The sequence below is a fragment of the Sus scrofa genome, chromosome 13 (genome assembly GCF_054392235.1).
Source record: "Sus scrofa isolate SSC_HxYL_T2T_F1_AM1 chromosome 13, Sscrofa_HxYL_maternal_Yorkshire_Landrace_v2.0, whole genome shotgun sequence".
NCBI classification, from domain to species: Eukaryota; Metazoa; Chordata; class Mammalia; order Artiodactyla; family Suidae; genus Sus; species Sus scrofa.
In genome coordinates, this window is record NC_139395.1 from 167,094,795 (window position 1) to 167,107,863 (window position 13,069).

General features: G+C 38.9%; 1 long non-coding RNA gene across 2 annotated transcripts in view; it reads left to right on the top strand.

Annotated features, from left to right (window-relative positions):
* Positions 1-13,069, top strand: part of LOC102158095 (uncharacterized) — an 899,417-nt gene that overhangs the window by 197,475 nt on the left and 688,873 nt on the right. The window contains exon 2 of one of the 2 annotated variants that reach the window (XR_014824905.1): positions 1,109-1,273. The exons of the other annotated variant lie outside the window; for it this stretch is intronic. This is a non-coding gene — a long non-coding RNA (uncharacterized LOC102158095). The remainder of the gene's footprint in view (positions 1-1,108; positions 1,274-13,069) is intronic. 2 annotated transcript variants of the gene reach the window in all.

Here is a 13,069-nt window from a genome sequence, read left to right on the forward strand (position 1 = left end):
AGAGCCTCCATTATTTATCTGGAAACGTGCTTACTAGAAATCCAAATGGCATTTGTGATTGATTGCTATTCTTTTCCCCCATACAATGGTGGCAAAAGAATGACTGTTGGTGAAGCACCTGTCAAAGTGAATCACAACTATGTTCATTAGAAAACAGACTGTTAAAATGGACCAGATATAAATATATTTTGCTTATGACAAAAGACACCTAAATTAAGGAAAGCTGTGGAAGAGCTGATAGCCACTTTTCAATTATATATGACCAATGTGGCATTTTTGATACCTTAGTAATTCAAAGATCTGGAAATGCAATACCTGACGATGTAATTTGGGCTCACTACTTTTAACAGGCAGGGACTTAGAAATTCCTACCCTGCTTACAACAGTCATGCTTTGACTTTTTCCTATTTGTGCAGTTGCCAAGATTGCACCTTATTGAACACTTTTATGTTTATGCACATGCACATTTATTGGGAAAGAAACCTGGGCATTAAGAAAAAAGTCATCCAGATTCTTTGACTTCATCAGGTTGTTTGTAGAGAGGCTATTTCACAAACACACAGGCTACAAATCAAAGGGATATGACACCTTTTTATATTATCAGGCAACATGGTGAAGGAAAAAATGAAATGGAGTTTGTGAACTTTATTACTCAGGGTGACAAGTTAATATGTGGGTGATGGTGTGCTGCTCCCAAATGGGATTTGTTGCATCCTCAGGACTGCTTAAAATGTCTAAAGAGAGAGGGAACTTTCCTTGCCATCGACAGACACATTGGCTCTCCTGAGGAAGTTAGATTGGAAACTTTATCCACAATCGTTTGCAGGCGATAAAGTGTGTGAAGTGGAGAGCTGGGAGATACTGTGTTTGCCTGAAGAATTTTAATGAGGTAAAGTTTCTTTTCTTCTTATTAATTTCAGCATAGGGAGGGCAGTGAGATAAGGAAGTCATCAGTCTTGCAGATGTCTTTTTCCCCTACAAAAAGCAATGGTTGATTTGGTACAAGCATCATAAAGCAGGAAGCTGAAAAATAGAATCAAATCAAACATCATTTTATAGTTGTTATCATTCCTAAGAATATTTGCTCTCCCGTTGGTACATGTCTTAGGAGAATGCTATTGGAATTCCTGGTTTGTGCGTGGAGGGCTGTTGGTCATTTGGAAAGGATGTGCCTATTGGATATGACAGGCCAGCTCCCAGAAGCATCACTGGATCTGCTCCCAGACTTACTTGTGATTCAAGGCTGTGAGTCGCCTCTTTGCACATAAGACAGGTGAGTTATATTACTTGCATGGTAAAAAGGAGGGCAGGAGATGAGTTATCTGAAACCATCTGACTCATTATTATCCCTTCAGTATTGACATAATGTTGGAGGAGGATCACTGAATCCTATAGAACTAAAGCATTCCTTTTAACCTGTTGGGGACTTCTCTGTCCTGCTATACTAGACTGTACAGGTGGAAACTGGATTAAGTCAAACCAATTGTCTGATTAAATGGACCAACTGCTTCAATCATAGCCCAAATAAATAGTGTTTTGGTGTCAATTTCCACATATATACTTTGGAGTAAATTGTTATACTCTCATGTTTTCTAGAGGAGACCTAGAAATATTAGAAAACTGTTTTGAAATCCTTGTGAAAATCTAAGATTGAGGCTCACAATATTTTTCCTCTTTTAGGTGGGTGTTTTCAACCTAAATGGTTTTATATTTTTACTTTTTCTTTTGATAAATGTAAAATAATTTATTTTGCTTCTCTTTGGGGATGCTAAAATAGGATCATTGAAAGGATACTTATATAATTGTCCACTTGGCCCAGAATTCCTACCTTTTTCTGAGACAGCACTAAAACATTTGATCTAAAATAATATTTCCCAGATTAGGACCTTATCCATTAAAGAAAATACCTAGCAATGAAAGATCAGAACTTGTACTTATTGTCTACCTTTCTCTTATTAAGTCAGTGAGCAGAATGGCTTTAAAAGGGACATTCGCTTGAATCCAAAAAGACATTATTTGAGGGCCTATTTTATGTCAAACCATTTGAAAGGCATTGGAGAGGAAAAGGCAAATAGTATACCATTCATGGACATAAGTAAATATATTACATTTCTAACACAATGTGGTTGTATGATTTCAGTGTCAATAGATTTCTGACTCAGTTAATCTCATCTGACAAAATATTTTTGTAGTGAGGAAATGTCACTTCTCTTCACCACTGGCAATTACTATTTATTACATTGTCATTTACTTGAATAATTTTTACCAGATATTGCCTCACAGATGATATTGGGGTAGAATAAAACCATTTTCAGTAGACCCCCTTTGTCTTATAAACTGCGATACTTATAATACTTAGTGCATGGTACATATATAGCCTCCTGTCCATCTGGTCTTTTGTTGAAGGACTAAATAATGTCTCTGGTTGCAAACATTTAGTACTAAAGCAAGTTCCCACTGTGATTAATTTTATTACTATTTTCCTTGGGCCATTTTTTTCCAAATGAGACTATTTACTGAGTATAAACTTAATTGCTTCAGAGGTTTTTAGAAAGGTATTATGGTCAAGCCCTTGATTTTGCTCCTTATCCTGAGGCTGAGCTTTAATTGACCTTTTTTCCTCAGCGACTTTTTCAGTTTTATTTTTTATGACTTAGAAAAAAAGAATCCATGGAATGTTCCAATCCAGGAAGTCCCTGACTTTCAAAACTCTGAATGAAGGGCAGGAAAGGAAGAAATCGGGATGCCTTGTGATCTTCTGTGTGTCTTATGTCTGCCTTTTTCATGGCTGCTGTGTCAGGAATTAGCACTTACACCCAAGGCCCTGTACAACGATTTCTCCATAGTCACCATCCTGTCACCCACAAGGAGTCTCCTTAGCGCTTCACCCTCTTGCTTTTACAGCTTGACTTCTGCTTGTCATTCTGCTCCATGAGGGTCTGACACCCTTAGTGCTGTCTGGAAACCCCACGGGGGCCTGATCTCTTATTCTTCTCTCTGGCACTTGCACTGGCTCAGCTCTCTGTCAGTCATTGTGAACATGAGTGCCCTGCCCCCTTGCCAACTCCCTAATGAATAACTGGAAACCAGTGTATGTGCTAGCACCAGAAGCAATCAATCAGGGTATGTTGACCTAAAGAAAAGAACATGTGAGTGGCCACAGTACAGGAGGCATTGACTATAGAGAAGAAACTTTGGGACTGGAAGCTTTCTGTGACTGGATACAACTTGTGTCCAGGGCACTTGGGGGAAGGCTGGTGAATAACTTGAAATAATAAGAATTGTATGATCTTAATGAGTAATATTATTTAACTTTAATTTTTATACAGATTCCAATTGCACTGTGTTCTAAGTCTGTCTGAGTTTTACAGTGTGATTTCTCCCAAGTAAATTGACTTACTCTGCTGAGCAGGCCCAACTAGCCTAGCGATGTTAACTGTGAAGAACTCAAGAGTTCTCTGTCTCCTTGGGGGATGTTTGAATAGACTTGTGGCTGCCAAGGGGGAGCGGGAGGGAGTGGGGGTGGATTGGGAGCTTGGGGTTAGGGGATGTAAACTATTGCCTTTGGAATAGATTAGCAATGAGATCCTGCTGTGTGGCACTGGGAACTATGTCTAATCTCTTATGATGGAGCATGATAATGTGAGAAAATAGAATGTATACATGTATGTGTAACTGGGTTACCATGCTGTACAGTAGAAAAAAATATTGTATTGGGAAAATAATTAAAAAAATAATATAAATACATAAAGCAAAATCATATCATCGTCACTACACTCTGAGTTTAAAAGCATGCAGTCAGCCCCATCAAATTTTCTTTTGCCTTGGAAAATGGGAATGATTATGAGTGCAGACAAAACGAGGTTTCTGTCACAGGCGTTTCTTATGATTCTATCCTGGACTTTTGTTGAGGAGTTCTTTTCAGTTTCTTAGAGGAGCTAAATTAAATTGCTGCAATAAGACCAGAGGGGGGCACCAGATAATCATGATTGATAGAGCAGTTAGGCTGAGCCTTTGTGGGAGGCTTGGGCATGAGGCCTGTAAAGCCTCTGTGTCTGTTTTGAACATTTTGGGCAGAAAGCATATTGAAGTCTCTCTGTTTACTGAATCATTGTCAAACAAGGAGCTGACACCCTAGCTTCAGTGGCCCAAAACATGCTCAACTAATGAGGAAGCAGCAGTTGGCAGGATCTGTGGTTGCAAACATTCTAGAAAGCCTCAGCACTCTTTATTTATTTATTTTTGTCTTTTTAGGGCTGTACCCATGGCATATGGAAGTTCCCAAACTGGGGTCGAATCAAAGCTGCAGCTGCCAGCCTACACCACAGCCTTAGCAAGGCCAGAACCAAGACGTGTCTGTGACCTATGCCACAGCTCATGGCAATGCTGGATCGTTAACCCCACTGAGTGAGGCCAGGGATTGAATCTGTGTCCTCATGGATACTGGTTGGGTTTGTTACCGCTGAGCCATGACAGAAACTCCCACCTTGGCACTCTTTTAGACTCTTTTCTTCTTTCACTAATCAGAGCTAAACTGTATGAAGAATTGAGAAGCAAACTTTGCCGTGTCCATAAAATAATACTGGGATGAGTCTTTCTTGATCTTTCTTTTTGGGGTGGAGAAATCATTGGCAGATTTCTAGCCTTAATCCTTGATGATAAATTGCTGACGTGTCTCCATGGTCTTCAGGAAAGGGAGACAATTATCACATTTTAAAATTCATCTTCTTTGGCTATTTGAGAAACGCCTGTTTCCTTTGTTTTACTTCCTTAGGCAGGATTTCTAAGTTGAAGACAACTTTCAGAAATATTCCACCACAGTTGTAATTTATCTCCTCTGGAAAAGACATGCTTCATGTTGTCCATACTTACTACCCTTTGTGATCTGTAGTTTGCTTACATATTCTTATTTGCTGTGGATTATGTGAGGGCCAAGGGCTAGGTTGAGGACAAAAAGGTTGGAATTTCCTCTGTCCAGGTGACGAAGATATGGGTATACCTACTCTGTTCTTTGCCAGTACTTGATGGTTCCAATTCTTCTTTTTATTTTTTAATTTTAATTATTATTATTATTACTTTTGCTTTTTAGGGCTGTACCCGCGGCATATGGAAGTTCCCAGCCTAGGGGGCAGATCAGAGCTACAGCTGCTGGCCTATACCACAGCCACAGCAACACAGGATCCGAGCCTTGTCTGCGACCTACACCACAGCTCATGGCAACACCAGATCCTTAAGCCACTGAGCGAGGCCAGGGATTGAACCCGCAACCTCATGGCTATTAGTTGAATTTGTTTCTGCTGCACCACACTGAGAACTCCAAGGTTCCAATTCCTCTTGCCAAATACGTTTGGAGACCAAAAGTGATTAGTTATGACTGTGTCAATTTTAAGATTCACTTAAATCCTGGACTTTGATTTGTCATTTCAGTTCTCCTTTTTGACTTTCTGTGTGGTTTAAGACTATGTACTTCAAAGTATCCTTTTACTTAGTGTCTCTGTAAGGTAAAATCTATGTTTATTTTCCTTCCCAGCAAGGGGTACATAACAAGTAAACTGATGCACTCAGAACAATTCTGACTCCAGGAGACAGAGCCTGTGAGGATCCTTATGAGTGCTGCTCCCTTTATATGCCCATATTTAAACTCAGTGTTTAGGTACTTGGATTCTGGAGCAGGCTGCCTGAGTATGAATTTAGGCTTTGTCTCTTACTACCACAGTGACCTTGGCAAGGTGCCCAACCTCTCCTTGCCTCAGTTTCCACATTTGTAAAGTGGGGTGATGATAGTATCATAGGGTTATTATGAAAATTAAATGATAATTAAATTATATATAAAGCAGTTAGAATAGAACCTCTTCTGTAGTGTCTCATAAATACCTGCTAATTAAATGTTTAAAGGCAATGTAAAACCAGAGTTCTCATTGTGGCTCAGTGGAAATGAGCCCCACTAGTATCTATGAGGATGTGGGTTTGATCCCCGGCCCTGCTCAGTGAATTAAGGATCTGACATTGCCATGAGCTGTGGTGTAGTCTGGCAGCTACAGTTCCATTTCGACCCCTAGCCCAGGAACTTCCATATGCTGTGGGTGTGGCCCTAAAAAGACCAGAAAAACAAAACAAACAAAAAAACCCTGTTATGCTAGTCTTTTTATTTCTCCAAAGAAATTTCCCATCAGGTGATTTTTATGTGGGTACATATTAACTTTTCTATAGCAGGTGCTTCCTGGCTGGAATTTTTGGACTCTACTGCTATCTCTTATGCACATAGAAACTTTTGAGAGAGAATAAATGGAACCACCAAAATCTTGTACAAAGATCATATTACAACCGACTTCTCAACATAATTTATTTAACAAACATTTATATAGCACTTATTATGTGCCACACACTGTTTTAAAACACTGTCCAAATATTAACTCATTTAATCCTCATTATAAAGGAGAATACTTGTTGAATTTCAATTAAGTGATGTGGGAAAATCCTCTATCCCAGTGTCTGACATGATAATCCTTCAATAAATATTTGTCGAGTGAATGAATACCTGTGAGTGACTCGATCAATCAGTCTATCTTGTTTGCTCTCAAAAAGCAAACAATTCACCAGGATGTTATATTAAGTGGCTCAGCAGAGACTGGAAACAGTTGAGACTCTTCTTCCACGGCTGAATTCAATTTGCACCAAAGGGACTAAAGTGTTCTAAAAGTTCCTGTTGCTTTCTCAGTATTCATTCACTTATTATTTTGGTGTTAAGTTTAGCTGTTTAGATGTCATAGAATAGATACAGTTTTGGTGACTACTACACTTACCTGTATCGACAGTTGACTGTACCATTCTAAATTTTCATTTTAATTGTTATTTTAGATTTTGAATAGAAAGTATTATGGTTCTGTTTAAAACACTCATGTGCCAATTTTCCCTCTTTGAATTGCATCCTTTATTTTTGTTCTAATCTGGGAAAACATATTTACATTGTACTTAAGTTGTCAACTATCCTGGGATGATTAGGAAACATATTTAATATTTTGTAATGCTTTATCATAATTGAAAATATACACATATTAAGCCTGAGAAAAAAGTTAACTGAAAAATAGATATGTCAGATCTATTCAAACACCCATTTGGGAACACTTGAGAGGAAAATGCTAGTTTTTTCTGAAGCGACAATAAATGTTTTTATTCAACATGTAATTGCTCCAGTCAATTGTAGTCTCTTTTTATAGTCACAAATTAGTTGCCGTTAGCCTTAAATTGTGCTTGTTGAGGCACAGTTAACATGATAGAAAAGAATCAATATAATAATAGCTTAAGACCTCAGTAAGCTCTCAGTCTCTCTCTTTTCTATTGGTCTCTCTTTTGCTCTCTTCATCTCTGGCTACTAACTGAAGTACTTATCTCTTCCCAACTATGACAAGCATCTGGTGAAGTGGGGTTTAAAATTTTTTTACGGAACTGTTGAGATATGGCAACTGAAGTACATTTGGAAAAGTATGGGTAAATTTACATGAGAACTTTGATGATTATGCAGAAGTGGAGAGGACAGATCAAATCTGTAGCCTTTTATCTCTGAGGTGAAATGTTACTGCTACCCCTGGGGGAAGACATGGGTGACTGTGGGCAGATCCTGGGTTAGGGGAAGTCAGTGAGTCTTTAGAAGTCAAAATGTTGGCAAAAATAGCAGTTGAGGAGTAGACTGCTGTTGTATCTCCATACATGGGTCAGAGGTGGAAGGTGGGTTGAAGTTTATGAATTGACAGTAAAAACTGTCCCAGTCCAGACAAGCGATAGTCAGGCTTGAAGCCAAGTGGTTGTTTGAATGACTCTAAAGATTCCAGTCCAATTTGGACACGATTATTTGTGTGTTTCTGGGACAAGGAGAGGGGGACGTCTCCTCACTGCATGTTGAAGGTTTATTGAGGCGAGGGGGAAAGTGATGAAAAGAGGATATCATTGGAAAATCTAGATTTCAGCTCTGAACTGAAGCTTCATGTTTCGCAATAGGGACAGTGGGCAGACCTTCAGACAGAAGCAACAGATTTCTGATAGGATTGGAGGATTAGAGTATTCCTGGACATCTCAGGATGATGGAATGGGGCTGGCTGCCTGGAGGAAAGAGGTTGGACTTGTTTGTTTGACTATCAGCCTATCTATGTAGATATATTTTTTGATAAGATTTTTATTTTTTCTATTACACGTGATTTACAATGTTCTGTCAATTTCTGCTGTACAGCAAAGTGATCCAATCACACATATTTATATATATTCTTTTCTCACATTATCTTCCATCATGTTCCACAAGTGAGTAGATATAGTTCCCTGTGCTATAAAGCAGATACCATTACTTATCCACTCTAAATGTAATAATTTGCATCTACTAAGCCCAAACTCCCAGCCCATCCCACTCCCTCCCCATTCTCCTTGACAACCACAAGTCTGTTCTCCAGATTTGTTTCTTTTCTATAGAAACATTCATTTGTGCTGTTTATTAGATTCTAGATATAAATGATATCGTGTGGTATTTGTCTTTCTCTTTCTGACTTACTTCACTTAGTATGAGAGTCTCTGGTTCTATCCTTGTGGTTGCAATTGGCATTATTTTGCTCTTTTTTACAGCTAAGTAGTATATATGTATATATATATAACATATGTATATATATATAACATATGTATATATATATAACATATGTATATATATATATGTATATATATATAACATATCTTTTATGTAGATATTTAATAAAAATGTAGATGGCTTGAAAAATATTTGTGAAAAATTATTGAGTGGAAGTAGAAGTTTGAGTATTGTGCTTCAAAACACCATTGGCAAAAACAAACAAACAAACAAACAAACAAACAAAATTTACAACTAAATGCTGAGCAATCTTCAACCAAATGGACCAGAAACCTTCAAAAAGATATCCTACTCCAGAAGACAAAGAGGAGGCCACATCAAGAGGTAGGAGGAGTGATTATGCAATATAAGCAACCCCATGTCTCCCGGGTGGGAAGCCCCACAGACTGGAAACTAACTGGTTCACAGAGACTCACCTGCAGGAGTGAGAGTTCTGAGCCCCACACCAGTCCCCCACGTGTGGGGACCAGCACTGGGAGAAAGAGCCCCCAGAGCATCTGGCACTGAAGGCCAGTGGGGCTTGTGTACAGGAGCTTCAGGGGATTGTGGGAAACAGAGACATCATTCTTAAAAGGTACACACAGACTTTCACGTGCACTGGGTCCCAGGGCAAAGCAAAGTCTCCATAAGAATCTGGGTCAAACCTGACTGCAGTTCTTGGAGGACATCCTGGGAAAACAGGGATGAACGTGGCTTGTTGTGGGGGAAGGACATTGGAAGCAAAGCCTTGGGAATATTTAGCAGCTGCCTTTCTCTGGAGGTGGCCATTTTGGGAAAATCTGGCCCCACCCATCAGTCAGCTGCTGAGAAGCCCAAGGGCAAAGAACAATCTAGGTGGGATCACAGCCCGCCCCTCAGTAAACAGGCTACCTAAAGACCCTCCCAAGGCACACAGCTGCCTCTAATCCCATCAAGAGTCAAAGCCCCACCCACCAGAGGGATAGGAATCAGCTCCACCTACCAGGGGGCAGGCCTCAGCCCCTCCCATTAGGAAGCCTACAGCAAGCCCCTGTACCAACTTCAGCCACAAGGGGGGGCAGACACCAGAAGTAAGAGAGGCTACAACTCTACCATCTATAAAAATGTCACCACACCAAAAACCTATGAAAATGAAAAGACAGAGAACTAGAACTCAGAGGAGGGAGAAAGAAAAAAAGCCCAGAAAAACAGCTAAGTGATCAGGAGATTGTCAGCCTCCAGGAAAAAGACTTTAGATTGTTGATGCTAAGGATGATGCAAGACATTGGAAATAAACTGGAGGCAAAGATGGATAACTTAGAGGAAACACTGAGCAAAGAGATACAAGATAAAAAACTTAAACAAGAAGAGATGCAAAATACAATAACTGAAATAAAAAATTCACCAGAAGTGGCTAACAGCAGAGTATGGGAAGCAGAAGAACGAATAAGCAGGGTGGAAGAGAGACTAGTGGAAATTACGGATGTGGAACAGAAAAGAGAAAAAAGATTGAAAACAAATGAAGAGAGTTTCAGAGAACTCTGGGACAACGTTAAATGCACCAACATCCATATTATACGGGTGCCAGAAGGAGAAGAGAGAGAGAAGGAGACTGAGAAAATATTCCAAAAGATAATAGCCAAAAATTTCCCTAGCACAGGAAAGGAAGCCCTCACTCAAATCCAGGAAGTGCATTGAGTACCATATAAAATAAACCCAAGGAGGAATACCCTGAGACACATATTAATCAAACTGACCAAAATTAAAGGCAAAGAGAAAATCTTGAAAGCAGCTAGGGAAAAGAAACAAATAACATACAAGGGAACCCCAATAAGGTTTTTGGCAGATTTTTCGGCAGAAACTCTGCAGGCCAGAAGGGGGTGGCATGATATACTTAACATGATAAAAGGAAAAGACCTCCAACCAAGATTACTTTACCCAGCCAGGCTCTCATTCAGATTTGAAGGAGAAAGCAAAAGTTTCACAGAGAAGCAGAAGCTAAGAGAATTCAGCAACACTAAACCAGCTTTACAACAAATACTAAAGGCACTTCTCTAGGCAGAAAAGAAAAGGTCGCAACAGGAAACAAAAATACCACAACTGACAAGGCTCACCAGTAAAGGTATATATACAGTAAAGATATGAAATCATCCACACACAATTATGCCACCAAACTCAGAAATCATGAGAAGAGGTGGGTACAAATGCAGGACACTGGAGATGCACTTGCAATTAACAGACCAACAACTGAAAACAATCCCATATATATATATATATATATATATATATATATATATATATAGACTCTTACATCAAAACTTCAGAATAACTGCAAACCAGAAATCCACAATTGACACACAAACAAATAAGAAAAGTCAACTCAAATACAACACTAAAGATAGTCATCAAACCCGAAGAGGGAGAATAGAGAAGAAGGGAAGAAAAAACAGCACGAAAAACAAATCCAAAGCAATTAATAACATGGCAACAAGAACATACATATCAGTAATTACCTTAAATGTTAATGGACTAAACGCCCCAACCAAGACATAGACTGGCTGAATGGATACACAAACAAGATCCATATATATGCTGTCTTCAAGAGACCCACTTCACTTCTAGGGACACATACAAATGGAAAGCGAGAGGATGGAAGAAATATTCCATGCTAATGGCAATCAAAAGAAAGCTGGAGTAGCAATACTCATATCAGACAAAATAGACTTTAAAATGAAGACTATTTTAACGGACAAGGAAGGTCACTGCCTAATGATCAAAGGATCAATCCAAGAAGAAGATATAACAATTTGAAATATCTACGCACCCAACATAGGTTCACCGCAATATATGAGGCAACTGCTAACAACCTTAAAAGGACAAATTGACAGTAACACAGTCATAGTGTGGGACTTTAACACCCCACGTACAGCAATGGACAGATCATCAGACAGAAAATCCATAAGGAAACACAGGCCCTGAATGAAGCATTAGACCAGATGGACTTAATAGATATTTACAGGACATTCCATCCAAAAGCAGCAGAATACACATTCTTCTCAAGTGCACAGGGAACATTCTCTAAGATTTGTAGCACACCTTGGGCTACAAATCCAACCTCAGTAACTTTAAGAAAATTGAAATCATATCAAGCAACTTTTCTGGCCACAACGCTATACGATTGGAAATCAACAACAAGAAAAAAAATCTTCAAAAAACACAAATACGTGGAGACTAACAATATGCTACTAAACAACCAATGGATCACTGAAGAAATCAAAGAGGAAATTAAAAAATACCTAGAAGCAAATAACAGAGATGCAACACTCCAAAACCTATGGGATGCAGCAAAAGCTGTTCAAAGAGGAAAGTTTATAGCAATACAAGCCCACCTCAGGAAACAGGAAAAAGCTCAAATAACAAGCTAACATTACATCAAAAGCAGCTTGAGTGAGAACAGACAAGACCTAAAGTTAGTAGAAGAAATGAAATCATAAAGATCAGAGCAGAAATCAGTGAAATAGAAATGAAGAAAACCATAGAAAAAAATCAATGAAACAAAAAGCTGGTTCTTTGAAAAGATCAACAAAATTGATCAACTCTTAGCCAGACTTATCAAGAAAAAAAGAGAGAAGACTCAAATCAATAAAATTAGAAATGAAAAAGGAGAAGTAACAACGGACATCACAGAAATACAGAGGATCATAAGAGACTACTATATGCAACTATATGCCAATAAAATGGAAAACCTAGAAGAAATGGACAAATTCTTAGAAAAGTACAGTCTTCCAAGACCACACCAAGGTGAAATAGAAAAGATGAACAGATCTATCACAGGAACAGAAATTGAAACTGTGATTAAAAAACTTCCAACAAACAAAAGTCCAGGACCAGATGGCTTCACAGGTGAATTCTATCAAACATTTAGAGAAGAGCTAACATCTACCCTTCTGAAACTATTCCAAAAAATCGGAGAGGAAGGGATACTCCCAGGCTTATTCTATGTGGCCACCATCACCCCTGACACCAAAACCAGACAAAGATACCACACAAAAAGAAAACTCAGGCTAATTTCACTGATGAACATGGATGCAAAAATCCTCAACAAAATACTAGCACACCACATCCAACAATACATTAAAAGGGTTGTCCATCATGATCAAGTGGGATTTATCCCAAGGATGCAAGGGTTCTTCAATATCCACAAATCAATCACTGTGATACACCACATTAACAAACTGAAGAATAAAAACCATACGATCCTCTCAACAGATGCAGAAAAAGCCTCTGACAAAATCCTACACCCATTTCTGATAAAAACCCTTCAGAAAGTGGGCATAGAGGGACCCTACCTCAACATCATAAAGGCCGTATATGACAAGCCCACAGCTCACATCATTCTCAATGGTGAAAAGCTGAAAGAATTTCCTCTGAGATCAGGAGCAAGATAAGGCTGCCTGCTCCTGCCACTACTCTTCAACATCGTTT